At 53.0% G+C, this 7,341-nt stretch overlaps 1 pseudogene; it reads left to right on the top strand.

Moving 5' to 3' along the window:
* The first annotated feature begins 1,296 nt into the window (after positions 1-1,296).
* On the top strand, positions 1,297-7,042 carry LOC149998468 (hsc70-interacting protein-like; annotated as a pseudogene).
* The last annotated feature ends 299 nt before the right edge of the window (positions 7,043-7,341 follow it).

A 7,341-nucleotide genomic window follows, 5' to 3' on the forward strand; every position in this document is an offset into this window, starting at 1 on the left:
CTCTGGCGCGTCTCCCAAGTCCTGCAGAGCTGGACACAGGGGCTAGGGTTGGGGGCCACACAGTCAAGGGTGTCTGGGACAGCAGCCCCGGCTGGCCTGAGCGTGGGCAGGGAGGCCAGGAGTCTCCAGGTCCAGGGGACCCTGCTGCCCCTGCCTGCCTCCCCCCACCCCAGCCAGGCTTCCCCACAGCAGGGTGCACAGGCCCAGGTCAGGGTGCGGCGTTGGCAGGACAAACAGTCTCTAGTGTTGGGTGTTGTGCCTTCGTTACTAAGGCAGGAGGCTGGGGACTGGCTCCCTGCCATGTTTGGGCCCCAGGCTGAAGGTGTGGGTGGGAGGAAAAGCAGAGGATCTGGGGTGTGGACACTCACTTCCCGCTCTCATGCCCTGTGGGTAGGGACGGCCCGTTGGGACTTGAAGCTCCCCAGGCTGATCCAGACTTGCTCTGGCCCTATCGCCCTACCTTCCTGCTGGCCCTGGGACACAGCAGGCCAGGTGGAGCAGGCTGGGGTCAGGGCAGATTCCCCTGCTGCTCAGAAGTGGGGGCCAGGGAAATGGAGCCCCAACAAGACAGGCATTGCAACGCCCCAACCCTCAGGACTGACTGTACCACAGCTTGGCTCAGACCATGTGAGAGAGGGTCCCAGGATTCCAGGTCAAGTCACCGCAGCTCTCTGGGCCTCGGTTTCCCCAGCTGTAAAGTGGCAGGAGCTGGCCTGGGTGGTCCCAGAGGGGCATCCCCAGTTCTGTTCTCCCCATCATGACCTGAGAGGTGGAGGAGTTGAACAGCAGCCTAGAATCAGGGCTTGCTGGAAGCCCCTGGCCATGAGGGATTCACAGGCCTGCTGCCCAGCCCAGGGCCAGCACCCATGACTGCCAATGAGCATCTGAGTACAGGAGCCCAGGGCCATGGCCAGGAATAGTATTGGAGGGAAAGGGGGTCTCCCTGCTGGCCTCAATGGTGGGGCTACCCTTTTTCCCTCTCCCACCAATGGCCAAGCAACAGCCCAAAGAATCCAGGCCTGACCCTGGTGACTTGTCACCAGCCCCCTCTCTCTCAGCCCCCTGCCTCTCAGACAAAAGCCAGCCTTCACCCATTAGATAATTTACTGAGCACCAACTGCATGCCTGGCTCTGTGCTGGAGGCTGGGAAGGCAGAGCCAAGGCCCTGTTCCAGAGTCGGGGACACACAGCGTGGAACAGGAAGCCAGGGGCAGCACCGAGAGGGAGAGGGCCCCGTGCAGATGGACGGAAAAGCCTTCCAGGGATGGAGAAGCGGAGTCTTGGGGGAGGCGGGGTATGGCAGAGGAAGATGGGAAGGGATTTAAGGATGTGAACAGGCCATACCCCAAAGGACACAACGGGTATGGGCATTTCGGGGTAAGAGCCCTGGAGGTGAGGCCAAGAGACTGGCACACGGTCAAGGAGCTGGTCTTTATGGTGCTTGTAGCCAAGTGAGACTGTGGGAATGGGGGACATTGTGGGGGAGGGGAAGGACCTGGTCCTGGGGGGAGGGACCCCATCTCCTCACAAGCAAACACTATCTCTCATCCCCAACCAAGGCTCTGGACACCCCCCGGAAATCCAAAACCTAGGCCTCTGTTTTGGATAAACACATGAGCTAATGCCAGTCCAATCCAGACCTGCCCTCCAAAGCCTTAAGTTGGCAAAACAAAAGAGAAAAGAGGCCTGCCTATGCAAGTGTGCCAGCAGCTGGGCCACGGGGCCCCCAAGCCACCAGGTCACTGGAGGGGGATGGTGGGGGCTGGCCTGGCTGGGAGCAGAGGGACAGCAGGCCACTCACTCCCTGTAGGATGACCCCCCCCCCCCAGGTGTGGATGCTGGGGCCCCGGGGGAATGAAGGCCTCTTCCCAAGCAGGTTCCCCAGTTTGCTGCCTGGAAATATGGGATCCCAAATGGCCAGATCTCGTTTTGTACTCAGGAAACTGGACGTCTGGATTTGATTGGGAAGACTCCCCATCTTTGAGATGTAGAAACTGATTCCAAAATAACACCCTGTGCCAGCCAAACAGAGCCTGGGGGCCTTAGGAGCAACCAGACTGAATGTTCCCTTTGACTAAAGAGTAAACTTGTGTCTCTCTCACTGTCTCTGTCTCTATCTGTCCGTCGGTCCCTCTCTCTGAGAGAGAGTAGCCCCCGCCACTTTTGCTTGTACTTGGGGAAAAAAAGGAGTAAACTGACAGGTGAGAGGTAGTAACGGGTAAAGGGGGTTAATTATATGGTGACGGAAGAAGATCTGACTTTGGGTGGTGGGCACACAATGCAATTTTCAGGTCATGTATCATAGAAATGCACACTTGAAATCTATATACTTGTATTCACCAATGTCACCTCAATAATTTATTTTTAAACAAAGAGTAAATCGAGGCCCAGAGCAGGAACAGCCTGCAGACAGGATCAAGTCAGGGCAAAACCCAGGCCCCTGACTCTCCTGTGCTACCGCTCCACCCCCAGCCACCTCCCAGGGGAACGCCGGGGACAGCAGCACAAACTGTTCCCACCCCTCACCTGCCCCACAGTGCAGACCCCAGCCCAGCTGAAGGGGATGGGCCGTGTGGCTTCTCACTAACTGCCCCCTCCCCCGCAAATGGCCTTTGCTCCCCACACTTACAGGTCCCAAGGTCTCCCACACCCTCACAGCTGCCAAAATTATTCTCCCTCTCTCCAGGAAAGAGACACCAAGGCCAGAATGGCAAGGCCATTGCCCAGGGTCCTTCTATGCCAAGTTCTGGGTGTCAGGGATGGGGCTCTGGGTGCAGGGAGCACAGAGGGGAGTCAGACTTGGGGACTTGGGGTGGGCAGGTTCAGAGCAGCCCTAACACAGGGCTGAGTCCCAAGAAGCCACGCCTCAGCCTCCCACCCTGAGTCTGAAGTGAAGGCTCAGCAGAGACCCAGGCAGCCTCAATGTCAGGAGTAGGTGCCCACTTGGGCAAGTGGCCAGGGTGCTGAGGACCCAGACTGTCACCAGCCTCCCACACCCACCCAGGGACATCTGAGCCCCACCTGCCTCTCCTCTGGCACCTTCTGCTCTCCCACCCGTAGCCCACTTCTAGCCATGGGCCACAGCCAGCTAGTTTAATGCCAGCCTTTGCAGGGGGCGGGGGGGCGGGGGGGAGGGTGCAGGTAATAAGCACAAGCATTCCTGTCCAGATTGCTCAGTGCCCATGGGCCTAGGGCCACCCTGGAGGTGTTGAGTCATCCATGTTTTCAGCTCTGTGCCCGGTCACGCGCCAGGGGACACGGGATGAACGGGATGTGGGCCTGCCCTACGGTAGGTCCCAACCCAGTGGGAGAAGGGAGTCAGAGCAGCCAGGGCCTTAAAGCTGCAGGCGGGCGGAAGACAAACCCTGGGAGGGTCTCCCAGCCACGGACTCTGCATACGAGTCTCTTGAAATTTAATTTTTTTTTCATCTCTTTATTTGTATACAAAACATGCACAAATCATCCCCATACAACTGGGTGAATTTTCACCATGAACCCACCCGTGTAACCAGTACCCAGATCACCAGATACTTTGAGCGCCTCCCAGAGTCCCCCAGCACGCCCTCCTAGGTACTAAACCGCACCGCACCCCACCCGGAGTCACCATTACTTCTGGCAACATAGAGCCGGTTGGCACACTTTTGTGCTTTACAAAACTAGACTCGTGAACAAGGCTTCTTTCATGTCTTCTTTCTTGCTCAGCATTACATCTGCTAGATTCTCTCACTGCCTGGAGACCTGCTGTGTGAGCAGCACATTCCAGGGGGGAGCTTGGGGAGCCCAGCTCCCCAGCCTTGCTGCCACAGCAAGTGTCCAGAGCCGGAGGACCTAACAGGCCCACGTCCTCACCCAAAGAGGGTCATATGCTTCTCTCCAGACCTGCTCCCGGGGCAGACACCAGTGAGGGGCCAGGCCAGGTCTGCAGCCCAAGCAAGACTCCCCACCAGCACGCCAGCCCTCTGTGCTGCCCACCCACCCGCTCCCCAAATCCAGCCCACTCGTTCCCACGAAAGAGAGGCGGAAAGGCACCAGAGAGATATGTTAATGGCATACGAATGAAAATAAATGCAGAGGAGGGAATATAATCAAGAATATTATAATAAATAAGTGCGGTGCCGGGGGGGTTCTGGAAATATCAGGGGGATCACTGTGTAAAGTATATGATTCTCTAACCACTATGCTGCACACCTGAAATAATGCAAAATAATATTAAATGTGAAAAAATAAATAATAATAAATGTTAAAAGAATGAGTAAATAAATGCAGATGGATCCAGGCTCCCTGAGTCAGCTTGGATGGTGAGAGCAAGACCTCCGAACTCCAAGTGGGTAGACCACCCGCTGCCTGTGGCCTCGCCCCTCCCACCAGATCCTGAGAACCACAGCCGCACCCCCAAATCCTCTCTCCCTGAAGCGCCCGCCTCCTTCTCTTCCCTTCATCCACCTGTGCCACTAGGATTCACAGGGGCTGCAGGGTGGAGGACTTGAGATGGACCCAGCCCCTGGCCTCCAGGACCTCCCAGTCTGACAGAGAAGGAGACACAAACACACTGGGCTTGGGGACTCAGTAGGTCTGAGTGTGGCCTGAGACTCTGTGTTTGTGGCAGCTCCAGGGGATGTCCATGCCGCTGGTCCCGGATCATGATGTGTGGGTAGCCAGGAGTCCGGGGCTGTGTGCACAATGCCTCCGGGAGACAGGCAGGCAGGAGAGGGTTAGGGATGCGCCTGGGAACCAGCAGGCGAGGATCAAATCCCAGCTCTGCCCCTTCCCCACAATGGCACATGTCCTGTCTCAGAGCTTAGGGTCCTGAGCTGGAATGTGTCTGTCAATAACAGTTGCCCCACCTACCAGGTTCCCGAGGCTTCAGTGAGACAGACCTTGTCAGGCACCTCCATGAAGCTTGGCACATTGCAAGCACTGGATGACTGGGAGGCATTTTTATTTTTAAGCCAAAGTTGACCAGGAAAGAGTACAAGGAAAGCTTTTGGGGGGAAGGAAACATCCTCTATCTTGATTGTGGTAGTGGTTCCTTGGGTACATACATTTGTCAAAACTCATGAACTCTGCAATTAAAATAGGTGAATGCCTCACTATCTCAATGAAACGGAACTTTTACAAAGAGGTCATCAAAGAGACTGGGTGTTGGAAGATAGAAGGGACAAGGGTGTCGTTAGGAGGAGGAAGCTGCCGAGGCAGACACACGGGGGCATGAAGGCACAGCCTCCCAGGTGACCAGGACGGGAGATGATGGTGCCCTTGACTGAGGGTCTCTGTGAGGGGCGGGGCAGAGCCAGGGGGTAAACCCTGAAGAAGAGTGTCCTGCCCCACTCCAAGGGTTGCTAGAGACTGGAGCTCGTGGAGCCCTTGCTGGGCGCTCCTGGGGGACTCACACCAGTTAGTTACCACTAACTGAGCACTGCTGTATGCCAGGCACGGGTCTGGAACTTTGCCTAGATCAGTGGTCACTCTGTCCAAGAGCTAAGATTACTTTTATACATCTTTAAATAATCTTTTAAGCAAAATAGAACAATATATTATGACATGTGAAAATTGTATAAAATTTGCCCTGGCCAAGTAGCTCATTTGCTTAGAGCATTATCCGATACACGAAGGTTACAGGTTCAGTCCTTGGTCAGGGCACAAACAAGAATCAACCAATGAATGCCTAAATAGGTGGAACAACAAATCTCTCTCTCTCTCTCTCCCTCTCTAAAAATCAATAAAGAAAATATTTTTTAAATTGTATGAAATTCAAATTTCAGGACCTACAGATAAACATTTATTGAAATGTGGCCAAGTCCATTTGTCCACGAGTTGTTTCATACTGCAAGGACAGAGTTGAGTACTTTTGACAGAGACCAGATGGCCAGAAATACCTAAAATATTTACCATCTGACCTTTCACAGGAAAATTTTGTCTGTAAAGATCACACTGTACAGCCCTTGCACAAGGTCACACCAAGTTAGCGCCTGGGCCTGGAATCAGGTGCAACCTGAGCCCCACCCACACCTCCTGCCACTTCCCAACCATAGACCCCTGCAAAGTGAGCAAGCTTTGGGCCTTTGCGAAAATGTTCAAGCAGGACTTGAACATTCTGCACATAAGGAAATGTACTTCCTGCGGGAGTGGGGTGGAGAGCATAGAAGGTAAAATACCACCTGCTCCTCATTAAACTAAATCAGAAGAAAATATCAAGGAAGAAAAAAACAATAAGAAGGCAGAGGAAAACATAAAGACAGACAGACCACCAAGTGAGGAAAGTGATCAAGAAATTAACAACGAAGGTATGATTGAACCAGACGTGGAGAAATGAGAGATGAAAATGTAAAGATAACCACCGAGGAGATGATGGATCAGGCAAACGATAAAAAACATGGCTGCCACTAAACGATGGTGACCTGCAGAAAGCCATTGGTTTGTCCACAGATGCCACCAAGTCAAATCCTCCCTTGGCCATTCTGTGTGCCAAGAGAGTGTCTTCATCAAAGTACAGAAGCCAGTGCTGCCATCCGAGACTGTGACCAAGCTATTGAAATAAATCCCGATTCAGCTCAGCCTGACAAGAGGCAAGGAAAAGACTTTGGGGCCCCTGGGAAGAAGCAGCCCATGATCTCCCCCTTGATGAAGATGCCAGTGCAATGCTGAAAGCTCAACCAAGGGCCTGGAAAATGGCAGAACATCAGAGAAAGTATAAGTGGAAATGTGAAGAGTGAGAGATTAAAGGAAGAATGAAAAGGTTAAGAAGGCTCTGGAGCGACATGAGGGAGGCCAGAGGAAGGAAGAAGCCAGACACAGTCAGGAGCTCGGGATGGCTCTTTTCCAGGTGGATTTCCTGGGGACAAAGGCCTGGAATGGCAGGAATGCCTGGGCCCAATGAAATTCTTGTGACCCAGAAGCTCTAGCTGCCATTCAGGATCCAGAAGCTATGGTGGCCTTCCAGGATGTGACCCAGGACCCAGCAAATATATCAAAATATCAGAGCAACTCAAGAGGTATGAACCTCATCAGTAAATTGTCAGCCAAATTAGGAGGACAAACGTAATGACCTTCCAACAAAGAAAGCCCTTGCTAAAGGAAGAGCAACTTAGATCGCCCAATGGATGTCACAATAATACAAACCAGTGTCCCCCTGACCTTCTCATGAAGAAAGCTGGGGGGCTTGGAAGAGAATCCCTACCCCTCAACCCCAAATGCAGCTGTAACATTTTACAGTGGTTTGCCATTAGAGTATTCATTCAGATAATGTTTTCCTACCAGAAATTATAAACTTCAAACACTTTTTAAAAAATATTTTGGTAACTACTAATATTTACACTCTAAGAATTATTTATTTTCTTTTCC

This window comes from Furipterus horrens, unplaced genomic scaffold (assembly GCF_987537825.1).
Source record: "Furipterus horrens unplaced genomic scaffold, mFurHor1.1.pri manual_scaffold_11, whole genome shotgun sequence".
NCBI classification, from domain to species: Eukaryota; Metazoa; Chordata; class Mammalia; order Chiroptera; family Furipteridae; genus Furipterus; species Furipterus horrens.